The 26,298-nt window shown below is 38.1% G+C and overlaps 2 long non-coding RNA genes across 2 annotated transcripts; both read right to left on the bottom strand.

The window, feature by feature from the left end:
* Window positions 1–3,338: 3,338 nt before the first annotated feature.
* LOC116962034 lies at window positions 3,339–18,987 on the bottom strand. The gene is made up of 3 exons (XR_004407331.2): window positions 18,688–18,987; window positions 3,728–3,998; window positions 3,339–3,579 (listed from the first exon to the last, which is right to left on the bottom strand). It is a non-coding gene; the product is annotated as an uncharacterized LOC116962034 (long non-coding RNA).
* A 1,693-nt stretch (window positions 18,988–20,680) lies between these two features.
* On the bottom strand, window positions 20,681–24,739 carry LOC116962029. Its single transcript, XR_004407323.2, has 3 exons — window positions 24,598–24,739; window positions 23,038–23,112; window positions 20,681–20,748 (listed from the first exon to the last, which is right to left on the bottom strand). It is a non-coding gene; the product is annotated as an uncharacterized LOC116962029 (long non-coding RNA).
* Between the last annotated feature and the right edge of the window lie 1,559 nt (window positions 24,740–26,298).

The raw sequence follows: 26,298 nt of genomic DNA, 5'->3' as shown, positions 1-26,298 counted from the left end.
AAGACCAAAACCAGTAAGTCTACAAATAGTAAACCCACCATCTCTCAGGACAGGTCTATTAACTGCAAAATCAGGGGAGAAATGTTTTTCCGACTAGTGTTCAGAGCTTTAAATACTAGGATTTGCATCACTTCCCTTTTCTATGGCTAAAAGAGATATTACCAGTCCAGCTTGCTTTTTACATTTCATCCATTAACCTCAGATATACATCTACACAAAAGATTTATTTCTAATATTGTAGTAATAAACATTGAGCAGAAGGTTCCAGACATTTTCAAGGAGAAGCCTCAGAAAAAAAGGAGTGAGGAAGTATTTTTTCCAAAAATATATCTTTTTACTATAGACCTCATTGTCACTAGATGTTCTGAATACCACCTGTCCGAGATGGTTTAGTAATTACACAAATTCACGAAAAAAAAAGGATTAGGAAAACTTTTGAACCAATTGATGTGCATGTAATCCCACTATCCCTAGTGCCCATTTTCAGAAATCTGTAAATGGCAAACTGCCAGATGCTGGAAACCCGTACAATAGAAGTGACAAAGCACATCCCTCTGTGTTTTGTTTTGTACTTACAGTCTTTCTTAAGTATTCTCTAGGACAGATGAACTGTTGGTCTGACCTGGTACAGCCACTCATTTGGTCTTGTATAGCAAATTTTCTATTGCTTTATTTTGTGGATACAGTGACCACAGAATTTTATTCAGCGTTCTTACTGACACAGCTGTTTTGCCAAGCCTTAAAGCAAGCCTGTAGCTTGCATTTATGTCACCTCGTTAAAAAATTAATTGTGCCTCTTTCTTCAGCAGTAAATTCTGCCTGTATTACAACAATGCTGAACCACATATTTCAAAGCCTCCTCTTCAATGGCTCTGAGATGCCAGGTGATTGTAGTTATAAGTATTGGACTGGAAATAAATAATTATGTCTCTGAAAACTCATGTCTCATTTGATGCCTATTGGGTGAAGTCATGCTTTGGAGCTTCACTTTCTCCTAGGTTCCTCACCCTCTCATGTTTCAGATTCTTCTTAAAATGAAGTATTTTTAATTTTTATTAGTTGAAACCACCAGCATTTGTTTTGAGGTTTGTATTCCTTCTAGGTTCCTTTGTAGCATTGCTCTTTTTAAAAAGCTCACAACTTCCCCTGGTTTAGAAAAATCTCTCCATTTCCTCAATACAGTGCTTGTTCCCCTTTCTGGAAAACTAACGAAGTGACTGAATAAGATCATACCTTTTCCCAATGACTGGCCTCCCACAGCTTGCCTATCTGCAGAAGTTAGTGTGCTGTAAACATAGGTGTGAATTAACTTCACGATAATTGTTTTATATCCTTCCCTAGGTGGGTGATCTTAATGCACAGTAAGAAGGTATTATGCTGATTTCTAATTCAGGGCTTGGGTGTTATTCTGAACAGCTATCCTCCCCTAGCTACATCTTAGCTTGTAGATAATCACAATGCCTGCAGAGTGTTTTTCATAAGACATTTTTAGAAGAAACAAGAGAGAACTGTAGGCCTGCTTCAGCATCTTAGACTTGATGCCTACAGCTTCTAGGATGCATAAGATGTAATGCAGAGAAGATGGGGTGACTATATCAAAAGAAGTGGATTTACCTTCCTGCTTGACATCCTCTGGTGTTGATGGGTCAGGCTGAACAGCTGAAGGGAGCCAACATTAAAAGTACCAAAATTTGAAAAGGTTGATTAATTTGAATAATTGAATCGGTTTCAAGCCTAATTTCTTATAAAATAAAAATCCAAATATGAGATAGTTCATTATACTTTCAAATGCATATACATACCTATAAAAGTAATAAAACCAAGGAGTGAAATGAGTAAGCAAAGCTAAAATGGCTGGACATGAGAAGAAAAATTAGAGAAAATGGTCAGAACAAACAAACAAACAAACAAAAACAAACAAGCAACAACAAAAAAACAAACCCACAATATGGAAGACTGGGATTTAAGGGATTTGTAAGACTTGTAGGATATGTAGGATTTGAGAGACTGATCAGTTTTCCCTTCCACCAGCCAATGTTAAGGTTTCAGCTTGTGTTGGTTACTTGGACCCTAACAGCTAATGCAGAAAATAGCATGAGAAGACACAAGAACACAGGAGGGGGAATATGAGAAAAAAAGGAAAAAGCAGTCCAAGGCAAGGGATGAAGGATAGCATCTGGGACTGAATTATGCAAAGCCATTCTCCTACTGCTAAGGGAAGCTTCACTGAGCAGCCTCACTGTTTTCTGTTAAAATGAAGCCAAATGATCAAGACAGGAGTTGTACACAGAAAGAGAACAGACAGAACAGTTGCTAAAACATATGCAACAATTGCTCCTCCTGACTAATCATGAGAAACAGAGGAACATTCACCCTATTTTTAAGAGTGATTGAACCAGATAATTAATTGAAAAAATCAAGATCTATTGATTGTCATCTGTATTGAGAGAAGATTGTAAATCTGGAATTGTGTTGTTATTTTTCTTTTCCACTCTCCACTGCATTGCATCACAGTGAGTCACACAGTGTCTTTTTTCCATGCTAACTCCAAGACATGCTGCAGCAAATCAGTTGTGGTATGACAAATACAATGAATAAAAATGGTGCTCACCACCTTTTTAACTGTCAAATCCCTAACAAATTTTTTAAGCCATGGGATGGTCTGCTGTGTCAGAGGAGTTCAGCACTGAGTAAAACATGGCCCTGGATTTTATGTCTTTAAGTAATGTCTCTAAAGGTCAGTTCTTGCAGCCCATGAAGTTTTTACAATTGCTGGTAGCATGCCCCAGAAAAGGTAGTCACATTTAATAGAGTTAGACAATGCTGAAACCTGAGGTCAGAACCTTGCACACCCCATAAAATCAAAGCAGGAGGGTACCCAGGACAGGAAATGGAGGTCCCCTGTTCAGGGGTCTCCGGTTGGTTGGTTCTATCAATTGAGTCCAGAAGCACAAGACACTGAACTTCTGTAATGCTCTGCCTGATGCACTGACCCACCTGAAAGTCCTACCAAGGGACCTCCCTGGCTCTCCTCAGCCTACCACAGATGTTTCTGCAGACTCTGTCCTCTGCTCCAGGTCTACAGCAACCTATGGAAAGGACTATCAAGTAAGATAGCATGAGTCTAAGTGAGTCACAGTTGGAGCTTTATTAACATTGACTCATTTTGATGCGGTAATTGTTATTTTGTGTTGAAAAAAAATCCTGCCAGGAAATTTCTAATCAGCTCTCCAATAACCAGCAGCCTCTCCAGTGTCAATACTCCCCCCAGGTAAACTTACATGTGCAAATGTGAACTTTTGGTAAGCGTATGGTGTTGTCATGGTGAAGTGGTTTCATCCAGAATCCAGTTGAGTTATGAGCAGGATTGGCAGATCTGTGAGGACAGGCTGACCTGACACGGGGGATCAACAAGGCCTCGGAATTAATGGTTTAGAAGTAGGCTTCTCACTCTTCTTCAACTTATTCAGTCTGTCCTGTTAGACACACGTCAGTAAGTAGCATCCAGATGGTCAACTCATCATGTGCCCAGGTCAGTGGAGAGGATCAAAGACAGGTGCTCTAAAGGAATGGCAGGCTCTAAATAAAAGTAACAAGGATACGTCAGAGCAGAGCCCTCATTTACTTCAGTGAAAAAAGTGGTATCTCTGGGAGAAGAAGTACTTTTGTGGAGACAAAGAAACATGTTTCCAGAGACAACATTCTCCACAAAGATAGTCCCACTCACCAAGCAGAGCTTTAGTTAAAAACTCTCTGGAGGTAAGAGCTCTGGAGTGAAAGAAGTAGGTGAGAAAAGCTGTGGACACACTCGCCATCTGAGCAAACAAATATCATCACTGAATCACAAAATAGTGACAAAATCACAGCAGGTATTTCTTGTGTGAGATTCATTCTTTCACACATGAGCAGCATAGAGATACCCACACAGGACGAGTTGAGAAAGTATTCCAGCCAAGGTTGGACCAAAATTGAGTGGGTTCAGGGGATACTGTTAGTGCCTAACAGAAAAGAGAAAAATGAGAAATCACATTTGGAAACAGCAGGGAAAACAATACACTTTTAAAAACATGCTTTCAATCCCATATATCAGGCAATTTTAGCAGTCTTAAATGTGTTAGTTTGCATGCTTCTTATTGTTCACTTGGACATTCTCTCATGATAAATTTTATATATATATACATACATATATATATAAAATGTATACATTTTGTACATATGTATGTATATAAAAGCAGGCTTTATTCCATAACTTAATGGATAAAGATACTTCCAAGTGAAGTTACTCCGCATTTACATTAAAATATCTTAACATAGAATACAACAGCATCTACTTTCTTTTTCTCTCTGAAATCCCACAAACAATATACAAAATGCTTCTTGTCAAAATATTTTTGGCACTAATGGATTTAAAAGCTTCACCTATTTCTTAAACCACAAGATTTCTCAAAGTAAAAACTATTTGCAAAAAATAGTGGAAGGCACATCTGTTATTTATTTTCTTAAGAGTAAGCAGTCTTCAGTAAGAGGAAATATGTATTTCTGAACAGCTGTTGAAATGTTAAGGAAGCTCCAGCTTCTATGTAAGAATCAACTGGAACTTTAGATACACTGAAAACATATTGTAAAACTACTTCTTTTGTAATTATATAGCAAAACAGGAAATCTTAAAATATATGTAATGACAGTTAGTCAACCCCAGATTGACTAAATATTCACTCCTTTTGACCTAGAACAAGTTCATTTCTGTAAAAAGGCTGCTTTATCATAAATTAAATGAACTTCGAGTCAAAAAGCAAAAGAACTATTTTTGTGTAAAGGATTTTCATTTTAGGACAGGAAACAAGTTTTCCGGCAAACAAACACTGGCCTATGCCTACATTAGAGTGGAGCACGGGCCAGTAGAAGCATATTATGGAATAACACAGCTGGAATGGAGGAGCTTAAGGTCACATTGTACACCCTTGGTGGGGAGAGGGACCTGACCGTAACATCTACTATAGAATCATAGAATCATGGAATACTTTGGGTTGGAAGGGACTTTTAGAGTTCATCTAGTCCAACCCCCCCTGCAGTGAGCAAGAATAACTTCAACTACATCAGGTTGCTCAGAGCCCCACCCAACTTGACCTTGAATATTTCCAGGGATGGGGCATCTACCACCCCTCTGGGTAACCTGTTCCAGTGTTTCACCACCCTCATCGTAAAAAATGTCTTATTTATATCTAGACTGAATCTACCCTCTTTTAGTTTAAAACCATTATTAAAACCAGCACAGCAAAGATCTCCAGTAGTATATTTTGTTTAGCTTAAACTGGAAGAAATCCACTTTGTACACTCCAAGACTGCTCTGTAAAATAAGCCAAAGTGCAGCAAATGGGGTTGATTGATTCAAAACGGGAAACTGATCAATTTAAATTAGAGCGTCATTGTTTCTCATGTCTTGCCTGATAACCTCAAATCAAGTTGGTACCAGATATATACGAGTAAGCCTAGGAGGACTATGATGCAAGAGAAATTATTAATTCACATTTTAAGAAATGCTTCTTAGACCTTGTTCAGGTAACCTGTCAAACTATTAAGCAGAAAACTCTGCCTTCTTCAGCTTCCCCTTACTAAAGAGCATCTGCCATCACCACACCTCATCTGGGTTTGCTAGATGATATCCCTGGAGTTAGCATCCTCACCCTTGGCATTTAGTACACAAGCCTGCTTCCCTAGTCCAGCTTTACCGTGTCCTTCATGGCCTTCTTTATTTCCTGGAAGACCACTGAAATCCTAACAGATTGCTCCAAGAAGGTTTTTTTTTCCAAATCTTTTTTCGCAATTATATAGATTCCAAAAGTTGTATTCTTTTGCCTCCAAAAAGGTATATTCAACAAAAGCAGATTTCTATAGCAGGCCTTATAATTCACAATGCTGTCTTCATAAGATTTGCTGAAAATTACTCTGGATAAATTTAACTCAGATTTTGCCAATGTCAGTTTTGACATCCATCCATCCATCCACCCATCCAAATTTCTCCTCTGGACAAATCTGTAAAGGTGATAAATAGACTTTGAAAACCCTAGTCCTAATACTAACCCTAGGGCTTCCAACCCATTTCTTGGAGTCTGACAGACTGGATCTGTTGAGTGAAGCCACATTTACAACACTTTTACACTTGGGTGACTGTCCTATTCATTCACTGGATTTTACTGCTCCCTCAACAGTGACAATAGAGCAAAAAGCATTTCTGAACTACAGCTATCTTACTTTACAGGCTGATTTGTTTAAGATATGAGAAAAGTGTTAAAAGACTAGGCTAAGTGAAAGTGAGGACACATCTCATTTTGTCTCTTCAGTTATGAAAGTGATAACACCCAGCAGAGGAGTAGGGTAGAGAGACAGATGTGGTAAAATCCAAAGCTGCCTCTGCTAAATGAGACACTCCTTGAGCAAAGGCCGAAGTTGAGTCTAGATCTGGAATTTAAGAGTAATCATATCCATAAATAATAATAAAAAATAATAAGTGCACTTATTTGATGTTTTCACTAGACAGAGGTAGGTCAGTCTACTACATGGGCCCACATTCAAATTGGAAAAACTACATTAGTGTTTAACAATCAGAATTAAAGTTGAGTTGCCAAGGGCTGAGTTGACTTCCCAATTGATTGGGGTTAGTGTTGTATTTAGACGGGGTGGATAGGCTAAGATTAGGACAGGCAGTGCCCCTGGGGAACTAGCAAAACTGGCAGGTACCATCAGCTTAAAAGTGACAACTATCTTGAGGTTCAAGGTAGCAAGTTTTGGTAAATCAGCAGACCACCTACGGCTGACAACCAGGTGAATTTTAAGGCCCTGGCTGGTTTTGGGATCCCCAGCAGTTGTCAGTGAGCTAGCAACAGCTTTTGTGTCATAAGGTGTTTTAGAGTATGTTTAGGATGGGTGCTGCCAGGGATCACACAGCACAGGTATCAATATCTTAGAAATACACTTCAAGCCATCAGCTGAAAAACAGCTACCAGAGGTTTTTTTACTTTTTACCACACCTCCAAAACTTCAGGCTTCAAAGGGAACAGATTCACACATTCCCTATCATATGACTAATGGTAGCAGCATTAACAGCTGAGCAAGGTATATGACAAGGCTCTGGAGTTCAATGAATGGCGAGAAGTTTGCTGTAAGCATTTATAATGATACCGAAGAAACACATTTTTTTAAATTCTAGATTGGAATCTTTCCAGTCTGTCTGAACACATTTTGTATTTGAACTGATGTAAAAGGTAAAAATGTGACTTGGTAATAAAAGTTGGATAGTCTGAGTGGGACTGCGAACATCAGGTCACAGCAGATTCCTGAAAGACACTTGGTGAGCTACCTTGATAATGGTCGTAATGATGGCATTGTAAATTCCGAGGCCTAGTCAGTGTGAACAGGCTTTGCTAAGAAATTAGAAATATTCTACTATTAGAGCTGAATGCCAAATGGCTGTGAATGACTCCAATCCTTATCCAATTAACACTTGTTGGCAGCAGTGGAAAGGGTTGCTCAATTTCAGTTGTGGAGGATCAGGCTATTTGGTGCCTGAGGTCAGACCCATCCAGTGTTTGCATCAGTGGACACTCTGGCTCACAGCAGAATTTACCATTATCTGACATTGGTCTCAGCACTGGTCTTCATACAATTTGTCTGTTTCCAGGATGGGATCTTCCAGAAAGGTCAAACTGGCAGAATCAGTCCATTGGAATAAGCCTCAACCTGTGGGAGAAGGAGGCTGTAAGGCTATTCTTAACTCACAGTTTCTTATCTAGTCTGTTGTTGTCACTTAAGGTATATATTGCATTTTCCTGCTATTAAAAGTATCTTTCAATAATTATATTGCTCATTTATTAGCTATTAAAAAGCATATGTCTCTTTTGGGGCAATCTCAGCTCAGACATATTTTTCACAGTAAGTGTGGGATTGTGAGTGGGACTTCAGAAAAAGAACCATCTCATCATACAGGAAAGCAGTGCTTCTAACCTACTCAAGTAAGACTCATTGATTTCAATATCTTTTAGTCTCAGAGTGGCTCATTTGACTTATGACTAGTATTGAATCATTCTGTGGTTTGAGGTTTGGGGGAATTTTGAACAAAGGAAATGTGCACTATGACCAAAGCTATTCAGCAAATTTAATCCAAATATATTAATATTTTCCATCAACCTGAACCATCAAACTGTATTAAGCACTGAAAGAACAGTAGTGAGAAATAAAAAATTACTGGCACAGTTCTCTCATCAAGCAATAGTTCCTCTGAACTAAGAAAACAAACATCCCATGCTGGTACATGACAGTATTATTTTTTCAACATATTAGGCTGAGAGTAACAAAAGTCTGAGAATAGGTTGCTCTCTCAAGTTAACTTAAAAGTTCAGTAATGAAAGCCCTTGGAGATTATACAGCAGGAAAGGTCATGGCACAATACAATGCACACTTCCATAGTGCAGTAACATAGAACCTTTCACCTAGAAATACACTTTAACAGGAAACACAGAGGATTTTTTACTGGTTTTTGTATAGCAATATAACATCAGTAACTTGGAGCATATAAAATAATTAACTATATTACTTCCTTTTTAATGGAAATTCCATCAAACCTAATTCATAATTTGGATACTTGCAAGACTGATAATCTTTTGTGACTTTGAAGTTTTTTTTTTCCCTCTTGAAAAAGAGGTAAAATATTAGCACTAGCTGCTGAAGCAACCACAGCAAGCTTTTATAAAACTATTCTTAAAACCAAATATAAAGTCTTCTGTGGGAGTGGTTCACCACTTCTTTTGGCTGCCATGCAGGAACTCTTTTAGCAAAGAAGATAAAAACAAGAGCTGAGCACAGAATAATTATACACTAGAGATAACTCTGGATTGAGATTTCTTGACATTGTGTATTGGAGAATGACACTGTCACTTGTTTATGATGTAGATGTAACATGCCCCACATTTGTTATTGTTAATTGTAGATTATTTATTTCTCTGCAGTATAATTTTGGTTTTATGATGTGCAATGACAATTTAGTTGCCACTTAAGACTTGTACAAATTTCATCAGAAATATAATATTTTAATAAAAGGTCCCCCAAATAGGAGTAAATCCCATAAATCTTTGTCTTATCTGCAAGAGACACATTTACAATTATTATTTTTCAAAAAATCCCTTTGTATTTACATCACACCCAAACAAAACATAAGAACTTAGAATACGAAGCATTAATGTCTTCAGTATCTTTTCCATTCTGTTCATATTACTGAATTTACTTTTCATTCTAAAAGTATAACTGAGGACCACAGATGAAAAGCCATTCAAATAGCATTCCTTTTCAGGCAAAAACCAAAACATAATGTTTATCTATTGCCTATGTTGGTTGTAGAGCTCTCAATCCAGACATTTAACCCCAATGAAAATTGGCTGGTCCTCTTAAAAAGAATACACTCAAATCCCACCAAAGGCCATAAAAAATGGGTGGAATAAACACTCTTTGGAGTAATAAAATTAATCTTGGCCCTTGAGATATGAAAGACTGCGGGAATCAGTGTGCTAATGTAAGGGTCTGAATCCCTTTGAAACAACAATCCAAAACCTCCAGCTCCAGAAACAGCTTGTGCTCCACTCTTTCTCTGACTCCACTGGAGGTAAGGTGGAGTTAAGATGACATAAATTTTACATGGAAAAAGAGATGCCTGCAGCTGGAGAAAGTGAATTACAAGCTGCTCCCTTTAGGTCACAGTTCTGTTGTAACGTTAGAGGATGACAGAGTTTGAACTAATCATTTACTCGCTCCAATTCAGAGTGATCTGCATGATCCACAAAGACATGTGACAGCAGTAGGCACTGTCCATGCTAAATGTGAGCGGCTGGGAGAGGAGTCGGGGTGAATTATTGACTGTCCTTCACTTGACTTCCCTTGACTTTGTCAAGCAACAGTTCAAATGCAGAAAAAGATCCGTCATTGCACCATTATACTATACAAATGGCCCAGGGTACTGCATTAAATGCAATGATACTTCCACAGGGAAGTCATGGGGAAGAAGTGGGAAGTTCTTTTCAAGCCACTTTATTCTGAAGACGTATTGAAAGGTCACCTGTAATGGTGGAATCCTTGGAGCCAAAGCCCAGGAAAGAAGGAGCAGCCTGTTGCCATTATGTCTACAGAGAACATTTAAAGTAAAGGGAATTTGGATACCAGTAGGTGTGAAGCTAAAAGAATTTTTGCTTCTGGGATGTTAAGGGCAGAACCTAAGTGAGAACATTAGTTAGTGTAATTCTCAGCATACACTTTGAGAGACATCTTCAAAGGCTTGAAAACAATTTCCCATTCAAGAATTTTAAGAGAGATTTTTTTCTGAAATGAGTTATGTAACCTGAAGGATGGATATAAAGCTTTGGTTGGTAATGTATGTAGCCCTTCAACCCTGTGCAGCATTGATGTAAAATTGCTGCCCATTCAAGCTTACAAACTATTTATAATTTAAATATTATAATTTATCATTCTGTGACCTTCTGTTGCCTTCATGTATGCTCAATCCAGTTTAGACACACATTCTTTGGAATAAACAAAAAAAAAAAAAAAAAAAAAAAAAAAAGAGAGAAATTATTATTTCAGGCACATTTCCAGTGACCACAGTCTGCAGATGAACATTTAAGGGCACCCAAGCCTCCACCACAATCATCCTAACAAATTATATGCCCACATCAAAATGGATAGCTATGAACCAAAACCACACTAAGTTTAGCAGTTTATGAATCTTAATACAAGGGCAGTTGTGTTAACTCCTTATGTAAGTCCAAGACCATCTGCCTCCTCAAGTGAAAGTCTGTGAACTGTTATTGTCATCTGATATCTGTATACTAGAGGTTCTTCTATTTGAATTTCGTGTGTACAGCAGGTACATCACAGTCGGTGGTGGAATGCACCATGCCAGGCACATCAGGTTTGTTTTCTTCTAAATCTGAACACTGTGAACACAGAAATTCCCAAAGCAACCTCCAACAGTCTGTTCTGAAACATAAGCAACTGAGCCATAAATATCACAGTGTCCCACTAGAGATTATGTGATATTTAATAGAACAGAGAACAACATCGACTTTTGTCATCAAGGCCCCATAAGAGGCCACTCTGTAATCATTTCACCTTTAAATAAGGTCACTGGAAAGAAGGAAGATGGTTAACACTGCTCCACGCTACATGTTACGAAGGATCACAGCATCACAGAACAGACCACGTCGGAGGCGACCTCAAAGGATCACCTGGCCCAACCTTTTGTGGGAAAGGGTGCCTAGATGAGATTATCTAGCACCCTGTCCGAGCGTGTCTTGAAAACCTCCAGTGAAGGGGACTCTCCAGTCTTTCCTCACAGGACAGGTTCTCCGGCCCTTTGGTACACCATGGCTTAGCTTGTATGCACCAAGCAGCACAGTGAAGGCAAGCTCAGCACACGTTACCAGGGTGGATGAAAGGACAGTTCTAGCAGTAACTCAGATGTCATCACTGGATGCAAACCTGGGCATTAGGATGGCTGTTATCACAGGTGCTTCATCAACGGAGATACAAATCTTTGAAAAGCAAATGTAAGTAAACTGCCACCTTTTGTTGCCTGTAAAATTACTGAGACGAGTTGTGTGTGCAACTTTGAAGTTTTTGCTTTTCCCCTCAAAATATGTTTCCAGAATTGTTACCACATGGCTCTAGGGATTCTGTTCAGAGTATGGATGTTCACAGGTTGAAAATCCTCAGTGCAAATTTGTTGAGCAGTAACTTTTAACAGTGTAGGCACATCCTGCTTACCAACTAGTAGAGATTTCAGAACAGCACAAAGGAAAATGAAGGAATGCATTTCAAAGCTGTGTACAGATGATAAGACATTCACATCCCATTTTTAAAAAACCTAGGCAGATATTCATGCATTCCTTGCAGATTACTTTGTTAATTCAGCTCTTATCACATGGGTGGATTCAATACTTATATTAGCATTGCTGTGTTCACAAAACTCTGACAGTAAATCCTACTGCACAGTCGAACTGTAACACTCAATCTAGCATCAGAAACCACACTATTTCCACCTCTTACGTAAAGACCTGAACAGAATAAACACTTTTTTTTTTTTTTCCATCTTGTGACAGAATTTGAATTCAAATGTTTCCAAAAAGACTCAGAGTTATCTGTACTGAATTCAGATTTCAATTCTTCATCCCTGTGAAAGACAGCTTTGTAAATTAGGAAAAGATAGGCTCGTTATGCCCACATATTTAAAAAAAAAAAAAAAAATTTCTTTCTCAGTAATTGCAATTTGTGTAACAGCAAGAAGTAAGGTTATGAATATTTATATATATATGTGAATATATTTAACTTGAAAATTCCATTTTATTTGCAATTTACTAGCAGAGCAAACAGCCATGCTCTTATTGGGGTGACAAACATGGATATACAATGCTGTAATAATCCTTCATAGATGATAGCTTTGTCAGTTCTCAGAGTAAATAAAAAGCAGTTACAACTTCCCTTCTCTTAAAGGCCATATTGACTTCATCCTCAGTACCAGTAAAAAGTAAGACACCAAAAACAGGACAGAAAAATCTCTCATTTTTTTCCCAAGGTTTTCACAGGGCTCCAGACAGAAAAAAAAAAAAGATGAGAAATACTACAGATTTAGAGTATCCAACTCCTCCAAACAATGGAAAATGTAGGTTCAGATTTTAAAATCTACAGCTTGAATTAATAGTAATTAACAGTATCTCTTGTTTGAGCAGCACTGTTCTGTGGTAATTTGTTCAGGTTATTCCACATTAGTATTTAATTTTCCTGACTTGAAAATACATTCAACATCAACTTTTGTATTCACCTGGATTTTTGCCATTAGTGTCCTATATGCTTATTTTTCCTCCAACATTTGTGCCAATGGGAAAAGCAAACCCATTTTAAAAACAGATATTTTCAGAATATTCTTATGAGATCCATCTATATTAAACTAGAGCTGGTATATGAAACACCACATCGTACATAGGAGGTTTGAAGTGTCTTTCAGCTCTTAGACTTATGTTTTTCTTTATTTTCTATCAACTGGACCCTAATTCTCCAAATTTCATATGTTCAGCACTCAAACATGCTTACCTTCCACTAAGTAGCCATAATACTGCTAGCAGGAATAAACTTAAGTATATATAACATTAGTAGAGCCAAATCAAGTGAGTTTTAACAAAAGCTTAAGATTTTAAGTTATAAATTGTCCCTAGGTCAACAATCAGGATGTTGTTATAACATCCTCCAAGCCTGACTTCAGCCATGTGCTGACCTTGCACAAAATTTAAATTTGGTTACATCATAAAGCTATGATTTAATGTTACCCTGAACAAATTAGACTGTAACCTAAACTCTTCCCTTCTATACTATTTGTATAGTGCTTGGGATGCATTTTTGCTAGGAGCTGTTCTCTTTAAAATAATACATTGCTTCTAGCTCACCTTGAATTTATCTAAGACAAGTAACATTGCAAATATCCTCTTGCAAAATTAATGAACTTGCTTGGCAGTTTATTTCTACTCAAACAATATTAAGAAAATGACTTCATATTTGCAGAAATATAGCTTTGCTGAGAACATCTTCCACCAAGAAATACTGCTGGCAGTTGCCAAACTTGATTGAAATGTTTTGATTATTAAAGAAAAAAAGAAAAAGATGGAATTTTTAAATTGCACATCACTAAAAAAGGCATTGTATGGCTCTATATAGGCCTTCTTTTTCTCCCCTCACCGTAAGTGATTTTTGAATATTACTGATTGGACTGGGTCTGGCTGGGGTGGAGATCATTATCTTCACAGCAGGCCGTAATGTGCTCTGGTTTGGGTTTGTGGCTAAAACATCGTTGTTAGCAGGCCAGCGTTTTGAGCAGTGCTTGTGCAGCAGCTGGGCTTTCTCTGTTTCCCACTCTGCCCCCACATCAAGCCATCTGGGAGGGGACTTAGCCAGGACAGCTGACCCAAACTGACCAAATACACCCCATCATACAACGTCACAACAGCATTAAAAACTGAGCCAAGTGGGGTTTGGGGGAAGAAGCCATTGCTTGGACACTGTCTGGGCATCAGCCTACTCATGGGAGGTGCTGAGTGACGGCTTTTGCACCATCTGTTTCATCCGGCCTTTTTCATCTTCTTTCCTTCACTAATTAAACTATTTGAATTCATGAGTTTTCTTGCTTTTCCTCTATTCTCTCCCCACATCCTGCATGGGGTGCAGTGAGCAAGCAGTTGTGTGGTGCTTAGCTGCTTGCCAGCCCACCACACCGATCTGACACAGAAGCGGTTTTAGCACTTGACATGAACTATTTTCATTAGACATTTAACTTCTGATACCATAAGAACAGGAAGCAGGCCTAGAAACACTGCAACAGATACTTGCATTTTCACTTCAATATTGAGCAGGCGACATTGAAAAGTGTGGGTGGGATGGGCTATTCCAAGTGAAAGTTTCAAATCACTACATGTTATAATAGCAGATTCCTCTAATGGTTGTCTCTGGGTACTTTCCAACTAAGCAGCGGCAACGTAACAGCTACAGTACAATAAATTACAATGATATTTTGCTTAGACAAGGGTTTGTGTTGGTTTTGAGAATTCCTTTCTTTTTCACCTCACAAACAGATTCTATCTGTGGTTGCAGAAAAGCTTCTGTAAAACAAGGGTCAATAGATTTTACTTGGGAAAGAATACTTTGTAAGATCGCTGCATCTCCGAAAAGACTAATGACCGATCCCAATGATCAATGAGTCCAGCTGAATCTCTTGAAGCAAATGTTTTGTAGAAGAGAAGACAGGGGATTAACAGATACTTGGATCTATCAATTCATTATTTCACTGATTTGTTTTTCTTAATATTCTCATAGCTATACTACATGGAAGAAATATGAAAGGAAAGAAGCTAAAGAAAGACAGAGCTGTTATGCTGAAAAGTGTTAAAATGTGGGGGATAATGCCCAGCAGACTGCATTGTAGGTCTCCTATTAAGAACAATAACACCATGTTAGCTGCAAGAATTAATTTTTAGCTGGTGGCTGTTTGATAGCCTCAGGAATGATTTCAGTGACATCCCTAGAGGACAAGTGTCACATCAGAGAAACCACTATCAGAGCCAGATATTACCTGAGGTTAATAAATAAAAAGTTGAAGCCAAAGCCTGAGAGAAAATGATATCTGAAATATTGAGGAGAGCAAAGAGTGCCTAAGAGAGAACACTTCATCTCAATAACTTCTAAATAATACTTAACAGAGAAGAAAATGCTCAAAAGGTCAGGCACCATCTGAAGAGCTTGTGGAATTTTTTTCCCAGCTGATTACAGCAGATAATTCCAGAGGTACTTGTCTTTGACAGCAAAAAAATAAATAAATCTGTGACTTGTTTTGGCATAGCTGCACTCAGGCAGGGAATTTAAATGCCGAGATGTTACTTGCTGCCAGTCATTGAAAACCAGTGGCATTGTAAATCAACATCACTGTCTTGCCTCTACTCTGTCTCTTCCTCTTATTGCTTCATTGAACAAGGTGGAAAAATGAAGACTTGCTGCAGTGCTGACAGGAACTAAAGAATATACAGCCACATGAATATCCATTACATTCCAACTCAAGCCTTCATATACTGTTTTGAAGACAGAACTCAAACAACAGAAATGTGAGGAACAATGAGAGCTGCAACATCCAGCTAACTCCAGAAGCACTGCTGTAATAAGCCCAATAGGCAATCTTTGACATAGAAACAGCTGATCAATTGCCACAAAAACAAAGGTCAGGATCTAAACCAACTACACCACAGTCCTTACCCAGATAAATCTCCTACAAAATTCAGAGTTTGGTTGACAAGTAGGTGGTAAATGATTGATAAACCAATTTTACAAAACTAATAGCATCACAGAGGAGAGAAGATGTGGGGTTTTTTTGGTTTTGGTTTTTTTTTTTTTTTTATTACCATTCTTGTAATAGAATTAGTCTAGAAAATACTCCTGGTACTTCTACTGAAAATAAAAATAACAGAAAGTTTATAGGATTGGCAGATAGTCATGAATCAGAAGAGTTACAAATAACACAGGTATTAGGCCAATATCTGGTTCACCCAAGCTGAAGAAGCAAAGAGGTAAACAAGCTAAAGGCAATGTGTATATATATGTTACAAATGTGCAAGGAAACAAAGTGAGACTTTCAGTAAGTGTAGAATAAAAATAAAAATAAAAGGAGCAGATCACAATTCTACATTGTAGAAGACATTGAATATGAGAGATGGAAACTAAAAGGGACCTAAGGCTGTATGTCATTCTTGCAGCAAACAAAAGCACTTTAATTTTAGAAGATAAAACAAATCTGAAGAAAATGGACTGCATTACTATGGGGATGTTAGCTGCTTCTTCTTGGATTTGGTTCTCTTTAAAATAGAAGTATTTCTGCTATCTTTACGAAACAAATAGGAGAAGGATGACCTGCTTTACATTTATTACTGGTTTCTTTTCTAAATGCAAAGAGCTGACTGTACTGCACCCAGACAGCTCCGCGGTGACTAACACAGACACATGAGTTGATTCACCCTCACCCACAGGAATATTTTCTCATTTGCAGGAGTATGACATTCTAATGTTCAAGCAAGCTCACAATCCCCAAAACATAAAGTCTCAAAGACAAATGAACTTTATGAAATGAAGCTACAGAGAGTGCTAATACGTGACACCAGTAATAAATCTACCTAGGTGGTAAGCTGACTCTTGCTAACATCTGAAGGCAAGATCCAAAGCCTACTGAAGTCAATGAACAGCTTTTCAGTAATTTCAAAAAGATCTGCATCAGGTTCTGGTAGGTTACAGTTGATGTGTTGAGATGACCTGTACTGTTTTAATAAACATTATTTACAAGTCATGTCAAAACTTGAAGATTTAAATTCAGAGATTCAGCTTGGATCACTGCACAAAACATGTACCCTGAAACACAATCTGAAACCCAGATCCTTAGTGGGAAAATGAATGTAATACTGATGCCACTTTCTGTGCAGATTAACTTTGTTGGCTAAGTTTCACTCACACTTGTATTGCTTAGTGCTCTGCATTTTGCTGCAGCTATTAAATTCTAATTCATTCTTTGTTAAAAAAAAAAAAAAAAAAAAGAGTTGCTTTTCCTCTTTTCATACCATCAAAACATCATGCCAAAAGGCAGTTCAGTGCCTCCAGAAGAAAAGAAATAAAGTTCATATTAGATCAAATGACAGATTTTATTTTTAACATCACTTCCATGTGGTCTTGAAGGAATGAGATAAAAGACATTTGTCACTACATCAGTGAAAGGGCATTTCTAACATGTAGCTCTATCAGCTGCAAATCTGATTTCTGTCAGCATAGTGAGTCTGAATGTGTCAAAAATAACTACAAACTCTCTTATGAGATTTTGTAAAGCTAGTGCAAACGACATGTCAATTCTGATGTCTCTCTACCAGGTACAGGCCCAAACCATTATTGTTAGAATGCATCACAATATGAGAAAAACTAGGTATTTTGTAAAGTTACTGGATTTTGTTCTTTTACCATGAACTCTGTCAGGGGGTGGATTCAAGTGTGGTGATCGCTGTGACCATAACCTGGTGTCAGGCAACTTCTTCCTTCCGATAACGAAACAGCCCACCCCTACCCTCAGGTGAAGGTGGGCAAACACCCAGACATGCTTCCCCAGACTTTCAGCAAAAGCCAAACCCATATTCCTGTATTTGCCACAGAGTGCTGGGTTGTTACCACATACCTGTGTGGGTGGCAAATAAGGCTACGAGCTGCCACCCTCCTGACCTGACAGCCAAATTTTACTGCTGTGGGCAGTGGAGCAGCAGCTGTTGTTGGGAGCCACCATCTCCAGCCCTCAGCAGCCAGACTTGCTGGTCACGGCAGACAAATAACCCAGAGAGGACTTTGTTATAAAAGCAAAAGTGTGCTGCGATTTCTGGGTGTTTAAACAAGAAAATATAAACCAGGAAGATTATGATAACATTGTGTTTGGTGGTGGTGGCACCACCGGTAGAGTGTGTGGTATGAAAAAAGCAAGAGACCTCAAAGAAAAGTCATGTGGCCAATTACAGGACTACAAATCCACTAAATTTATCCAAGTGAGACTTTCACCATAATCTGCTAATCTGAACCAAAATTTGGTAGGAGAAAGATCTTCCACACAGCACACAATGGTGTAACATGGCCCCATGGCTGGAAATTGAAGGCAGAGCCAAAGGAAAAAAACATATATTTTTTTAACAGTGGGGACAACTTAGCTGGAATCGTGGGGGACAGTAAGTGAGAATCACTTCACCTTGTTTTAGCCAGCCAGAAGTTGAATATTCAGTTTAAATTAGGGCGGGTGCCCTGCACTGTCAACAGATAACCTCCAAAGGATGATTCACCCCTTCTTTAACATCTATCTGGTGACATACTGAAGGTCCTTATGTGCCTCCATTGATTATAAAGAGTTCACTCAAATCCAGTGGACAGGATACCTGTGATAAACAGCTACAGCTAAATAAGATGAATCCTACTCTGTGCGTGTGTGTGTTTATACATTATACATATATACATGTATACATACAAGTATACATATATACTTGAGCTCAACCATATCTAATAGACCACGAAGATAAATCCTTTTGTTTGAATCTAGGAACTTACTTGAGCAGCTTTCAGAAATGCAGTTCTTCCCATGACAGTGCTCATGTTTCAGTTTCTTGCAGATACATGCAAACTCCAAGGTAGCATCCCATTCAGCATCTGATTTCCCATACATCACCTAATTCAGGTGGTCCTAAGGGAAGGATGATCTTTGTCCTCACATGCCTTCAAAGGTGTTACTGGAAGACCAGATATGCTGTCAGACTCCTTATATTTGTGACATTTTCAGCAAAAAAAAGACTGCATTCATTTATTTTTATTGCTTTTTCCTATTCGTTATGGCATTAGCACTCACAGAGATTTTCTGTGAATAACAGCAACCAGCTATAAGCATGATCGTGTAGTCATTTGAAATGAGCTTGTTATGATCCACCTGTCTAACACTTAAATCAGGTGGTACTATATCAATGCCAGAAAATATGATCAAATTCTTTTGGGAAGAAAATATCTGAAGACTGAAGCCATATCTGCATGATGTCACTTCCCTCTATCATAAGAATTCTGTAACTTTTCTAGACCATTCACAATTTCTTCTCTTCCTGATTGGGATCATCCTCTTTTAGTTCCCAACTGAGTAAAATTTACTGGAAAGGTGTCATGTACAGCAGTGGTATGTGACTTTTACTTTTGAGCCACTATTTAATTCATGACCTTGTGATTACTCTTGCCTACTTGCATTTGTTCAAAGCAATTTGTTTAATTAATAATAGAAAATTTGTGTCCTTAGTATATTTCATTTTTATGCAACAAAGTTTTCACAGTTGATGCTTCTTTATGCTGTTGATCTTCATGCTTTATGTCCTTTATGCAGTTGTTTCTATTTACATATTTCAAGTCACTGAAGCCCAAATGTACAATTTATGCTGGAAGACTTTAAAGTATACCATCAGTTTAAAACTTACCAGAAGACATGCAGAATTATTTGCTTCACGGAGGCCAGAGTAACATTCCCACAAACTAACTGCGGGCAGTGTCCAGGTTTTGATCATCCCATACGCTACGTCAGAACACCTTCCTTTCCTGTATACCTTACTCCTATAATTTTTATACAGAAGTATGCTCTCTGAAGCAAAGATCAAATATTATCATCACATATATATAGAAAACATAAGACTACTGATACTAATGTAATTGGATGAGAGATAGGAGATGACTGTTGCTAAGTAGAAAAGGATCAACAACGATAAACAGAGTTTGACTGTGGCTGCCATATCCATGCCAAACAATGAAGGATGCTTGCATAGCAAACAATCCTCCACAAGGATGAATCACCTTCCAGTGACAGAGAAGGTGGCACTATTCTAACCTTGCATTGTGACAGAACCGAAGTCGATCTGCACTGTGTGAAATATTGAACAAGGACACAAGAGTGGTGGTCCCATCTGGAAGAAATTCAGTCAAAATAATTAAGAGATGGAGACAATTAGAGCTTTGAAGAGTTCAAAGAGTCCCAGCCCATGAAGTGACTGAATAAAGGCCACAAAGCAGGTAAAAACAAGAACACACTTGGGTCTCCTTTCCATGTGAAGAGTTAACGCCTTTTTGTTGAGACTTCAACTGATTTCAAATAACAGTGCTGTATTGTACTCCTTTTACACTGGTGTCTACATAAAAGCAAGAGGGGAAGGAAGACATCGGAGAAATACACCTTTATGTACAATGCATTTCAGGTGCTATAAGAACTGTGAAAAAGCAAGAAAACAAACAAAATACAGTCTAGCAGCTATGATATTCCAGGGGAAAAAAAAAATAAATCTTCTCCCTTCTTTTGTTAGTGGAAACTCTTCAAATAAAACAGTATCTTTAAGTACAGTACTGTCCCAATCTTCATCTTCTTCCAGACAACATTCTTAGTTATGAACACACTTTTCTCTCAGATCTACCTTGATCCTTACATAGCAGTTAAAAGCTGGGTATTATTGAGCCATGTATCTACTGGTCTGTGACAAGGTTAGTTTATTACTTTGATTGTTAGGCTTAGATAAGAAAGCACACATTGTTTTCCACATGGGTGTACTTACTTTTTTTTCCTGTAGTCATTCTGAGTAGCTTTTTGAAGACCTAAAAATTAAATGGACAAGTAATACTAATAAGAACTAGGTTCTATGTCCTCAGTGCATTTTTAAATAATAACCTGGTCCACCAGTCTCTTAATGTGTATCAGACTTTCTAGAGCACTGCTATACCTGAATACTATGCAAATTTTCTTTTTACTGATGAAAAATACTGTCTGTAAAAGGGAGAATAGTAAAAGCAACTGTTACTGTACTTTTTTCATATAGCCTGGGGACATCTCCAAGTGCTTTACTATTTTCAACGATGGACTCAAAACACATGAACCATTGCCCAGGAGATGCTAATTATTATTGATGTCATGCATTAAAAAAGCTTGAAGGTTTGGGTTAGTGAAATATTTTTGTTCCATATGTCGAATCAGAACTGAAACTCCAGAGGAGCTGAGAGTAGCTGGTAAAGAGCTAAAGGTGTCTAATGGAGTCTCAGGTGGCTGCCCAGCTCCCTAGGATTTGAATAAAAGCAGCAAAACTTCCTTTTATCTGAGACAATGAGAGAGTTAACATCACTGAAGTATATGAGATAAAGGGAAGGTCATCTTAAACTATTCGATGCTACATACAGCCCTGGAATAACTAAATACAAAAAGAGCAGAACTTCTAGATAATTTAACACTAAGGAAAAGAGTAAACTGTAAATTCATGATTCAGCACAAGTAGCAGGAAGAACTTCATTTTCTCTGTTCTTCCTTCATCTTTTCTCAGTTTCAGAAATACTGAGATATAGTTCTTCAGGCTTTAAGCTATAACTTGTTAGTTGCAACAAAAAAATCTCATATTGATGGATAATTAAAAAAAAAATTAAATACAGCCAGGTGCATGTTACTGTTGCAAATCTTGACCTGACAGTAGCAAGAAGGGGAACAATTAAAACAAACTTGAAGAAAAAAGTTTACACAAGAATTTTTTTTTTGTTTATGTGGTATATTTGGTCCCATTAATAAAGTAGCCTTGTAGCAAAGACTAAATATGGATGCTGTAACTCATATTGATGTGAAATCTCAGACTTTGCGTTGCACCAATCACTAATGTGGTATTTATTAAAATGTAAATAAATGTTCCCTTGACTCAAAAAAAAAGAGAGAATTATTCTATTAATTTCAAAGAGTTACTGCACAGATTAATTTTACTCAGTATAATAAAATTCTATGCAAGCTATTTTTTTTCTTCTCTCTGAATGCCATGCATAGAGATTCAAATACTCTTTCATTGTCCAGCAGCTGTATCAGCTCTTTGTCTCTGCTTTCATGGCTCCTTTCGGTCTATGGTTTCTACATTTGAGGCTTGTAATTAAAAGCATAAATGAAGAAGTAAAGAGTGCAATGTTCATAAATGAGTCTCACTCACAAGGAAAGGAGCTGCACTATTTACCTCTCCTGGATTGTTCCTGGAATCTGTTTTGGGGGACATACACCTCTGAAAATTGCTTCCACGGCTTTTTAGTAGAGGAACCATGTCATTGTTAAGTGCTTTAATGATCACTTCAGCGATCCAAACAGTCTCCAGTTGCAAGAAAATAGCAGTGAGATTAACGGTGAAATAAAAGGCATATTTTAAAAAAAAGGAAAAAAAAAAAAAAAAAAAAAAAGAAAAGCTACTAGGAAATATCCAGTCCTTCCCTTTCACAATTCTGATGATTTTGAAGCATGTAGAAACACACAGACTCTAAGCTTAACTCCTTATGTTAAGAGACACCGTACTATCTGTGGAGAAAGTGAGATGAGAAGCAGGGAATGCAACTTCATTTATTGATGAGCCTTTCCCCTGCATGGAGCTCTAATTCCTTGTTTGTTTCACAATGAAACGATAATTTTGCTATTTAATGCAATATACCACAGTATCCACTGCCTTCAGGGGTCTTTTAAAAGGCAGTTACTTCAGAAACTGAATACTGTCTCCACCTTCTTTTTTCCTCCTTTTAATTCAGTTATCAAGAAACAGATGCATGGTCAGGTACAATAGTGATTTCTGACTGCCAGAAAAAGCTTTTTTATATGTAAAACAAAAGTTAAAAAATTACAGTTCAACTATTCCTACATAAGAACTATGGCCTTGAAAACACCAGAAATCCAGGAAATTATTTTCACATCTAAAAACTGTATCAGTCCACCTTCCAGATCCTGACTCAAGTTTCTAGGTTTATCTACAGAATACCTGTCCCAAATCTGTAAATCGAGTGCATGCTCATGGGATATGCACCTTAACGACAGTTGAGTCTCTACTTATACCTCTTATACCAGCAGGCTACAATATTTAAAATAGTACTATAACTACCTACCTTTTTATGCTTTCGAAAATCTCCTCTTGTAATGTTATCTTGCACAGAAACTATGGCAATATATTTACATGAGCTCTGAAATAACAAAGGGAAAGGAAGCAACTTTAACACCTATTGGCTCTAAGAGGGGCAAATATTTAAGTAAAATACAAGATAAGGATCAGATGTTAAGCCATTGAGGTAGTTAAGAAAGCATGAAACACCTTCCTAGGAGAGGAAATTATATATCTAAATGAAAGGTTGGGCGGGAAGTTATACAGAGAGAGGATTCAAAGACTGTACTACTTGTTTAGCTGTGTTGGCCTTTGATATAAAAAGACAGCTAAGACATTTAAAACACTACAAGAGAAGGGAGAGAAGGGACACTGGAGAAAATGAAAGGAAGTTCAGTACTACTATCAATCCTGTCATTTTCAGTTTCTATTACTATTGTTAATAACAGTAGCAGTATTAATAGTAAAGAATTTTAACTAGTAGTGCTAGTTAAATCTATTTAACCTGAAAATAACCTATCCGATTTACTCAACAGGTTTCTTGATTTATTTAAAATTACTTTTACCATTGTTATATGCAACAGCCTCCCCCTGTCAAACCATTGGACAGAAAGTGTCAATTCCATCACTGACATAACTCCAGTAAGTCAGATAACAATACTGGGGGGATTGAAAAAAAAAAAAAAAAAAAAAAAAGAGAATAAAAACCTACAATAAATCATAAAATATCACATTTTGCTTCAAAATTTTATCTTTTTTTTTTTTTTTTCTCCTAAAGATGGCAAGGGCATGAATCTGAAACAGAAAAAAAATGCTGGAAATGCTGGTTTAGATAACTCACATCATAAGCAGACCACAAAAACAGCAACGTGATGGAAATCACATTCTGAGACAGAACATTAATGACTCAGATATTCTGAATTACTTTTCAAAAGGAAGTGGTTATTTCTGTATGGGGGGAAAGGATATCAACTGTCACATGACACTTCACTATATTTGCACTCAAGGCTCTACTGATGTCACCTATTATTACCAAAAAAATGCAGAAGGTACTTTACACATTTCCTGCACACCACAGGAGTGGGAGAACAGACCCTACACTTGTGGCACACAGGCAGAAGCTGGTTTTCAGTGTTTGCTTTTGGCAGTGGGACTACCAGAGTGTAGATGGACAAAAGACCGAGCTGCCCAAGCATGAGAATGGAAGTGAGATGCCCACTGCCAACAGACATGAACCATTGTATTCAACCTAAGTCAAGGCACACTGGTAAGGAGTTCAGTTGTCCAGCATTTACTGTCTTTGTTAACCCTGAGCAGTTGCATCAACCAGGAATTTGACACAACTGACGATGTGTCTTTCTCATCCGTACCCAAATCCTTCTAATTCTAAACTTAATCTTGCAACAAAAAGTTATATCTTCCCTCGTTCATCTGGAATTAGAAATAAAGCAAGAAAGTTCTTTAAAAGGGAAGTGACATGCTCTTATGATGAGGGATGATTCTTCCCTCTAACTACTCATTTGAACAGAAACAGGATCAGTGGAAATAGCAATGGGACAGAGTTTACCTTCTTTAGTTGAACTTCCAGCCTTGTGGGTTTCAAGTGTTAGAACTCATATCTTTGGTATGGATGGAAGACTTGAGGAAGTCTCTCTTGCACACAGACTTTGAGAAGGAAAGACATGCATTCATTCTCCATCATTTAGACATGCACTGGACTCTGAAGGAAGACCATAGTAAGCAAACGTTATTACAGAATTTTGTATGATACAAACATCTTGTTTTAACCTCTAAGATAAATGTCAAACCAGCCATTTATTATTGATCTTGTGAGATTGCAAGAACAACTCACTAACTCAGTGCTTGTCCATTCTCAAGACACATGAATGGAATTAACATCTTTGTAAATGATCTGGGTCATGGGACAGAGTGCACCCTCAATTTTCTGAAGATACCAAACTGGGAGGAGTGGCTGATACTGAGAGAAGTGGCTGATACACCAGACGGTTGTGCTGTCATCCAGATGGAACCTTAACAGGCTGGAGAAACGGGCTGACAAGAATATCACACAGTTCAACAAATGCAAAGTCCCACACCTGGAGACAACTACGCCTGGCACCAACATAGGCTGGAGGCCACCCAGCTGGAAAGCAGCTCTGCAGCAAAGGACCTAGGGGTCCCAGTGAACTAAAGTTGAACATCAGCCAGCAACATGGTCTTGCAGCAAAGGTGGATGGTATCCTGGCCTGCATCAGAAGTGTTGCCAGAGGTCAGGGCGATGATCCTTCCCCTCCACTCAGGACTAGTGAGGCCACACCTGGAGTCCTTTGTCCAGTTCTGAGTTTCCCAATACAGGAGAGATATGGACATACTGGAGACAGTCCAGTAAACAGTCACTGAGATGATGATGAGACTAGAGCACCTCTCCTGAGGAAAATCTGAGAGCTGGGACTGTTCAACCTGGAGGAGAAGGCTGGGGGGGCAGAATCTTATCAATGTATATAAATACCTGTAGGGAGCATGTGAAGAAGAGGAGGCCAGGCTCTTTTCATCAATGCCCAGGGACAGGGATAGAGGCCATGGGCACAAATTAACACAGGAGGCTCTGACTGGGCATCAGGAAACACTTTTTCCCTGTGAGGGTGTCCGAGCACAGGTTGCTCAGAGAGGTTGTGGTTTCCATCCTCAGAGATATTCAAAAGCCACCTGGACATGGTTCTGGACAACTGACTAGGTCTGGGTGGCCCTGCTTGAGCAGAGGGGTCGGACAGGATGACCTCCAGAGGTCCCTTCCAACCTCAGCCACTCTGTGATTCTGTGAATGCGCATGACAAAGGTCTCTAGCGGTATGGATATGCTAATGAAGGATTATGCATGAGATATTTGCACAGTTATGTAGATGAAAACACACCAAAAATTACTGACTACTATTCATCTCTTCATATCACTTATGAAACATACAGCATGAGAACAGTAAGGTTGTTAAAGTAAGCACTCGAAAGTCATAAAATGGCAGAATTAAGATAAATGGTCCAAACTTCTTCTTTCTGTGTGTGTGTATCTTCTGAGGATGGTTATTAAATACACCAGTTTCTTCCCCACTCCTTCTAGGACTGTATATATGAAAATTACATTGGAGTATTTTGCTCAAACTTGTAAAATCTGCTGGTAAAATTTGGAAAAAGGAAATGTTTTCAATGAACAATTATAAATACACAGCCCAGAATACAATAAATTGTAGAACTAATCTTGTAAATTGAATAAAAAT

This window comes from Tyto alba, unplaced genomic scaffold, assembly GCF_018691265.1.
Source record: "Tyto alba isolate M040663 unplaced genomic scaffold, T.alba_DEE_v4.0 Super-Scaffold_13, whole genome shotgun sequence".
Classification (NCBI taxonomy): domain Eukaryota; kingdom Metazoa; phylum Chordata; class Aves; order Strigiformes; family Tytonidae; genus Tyto; species Tyto alba.
Note: the sequence above shows the minus strand (reverse complement) of the source record. Positions and strands in the feature narration are given on the sequence as shown.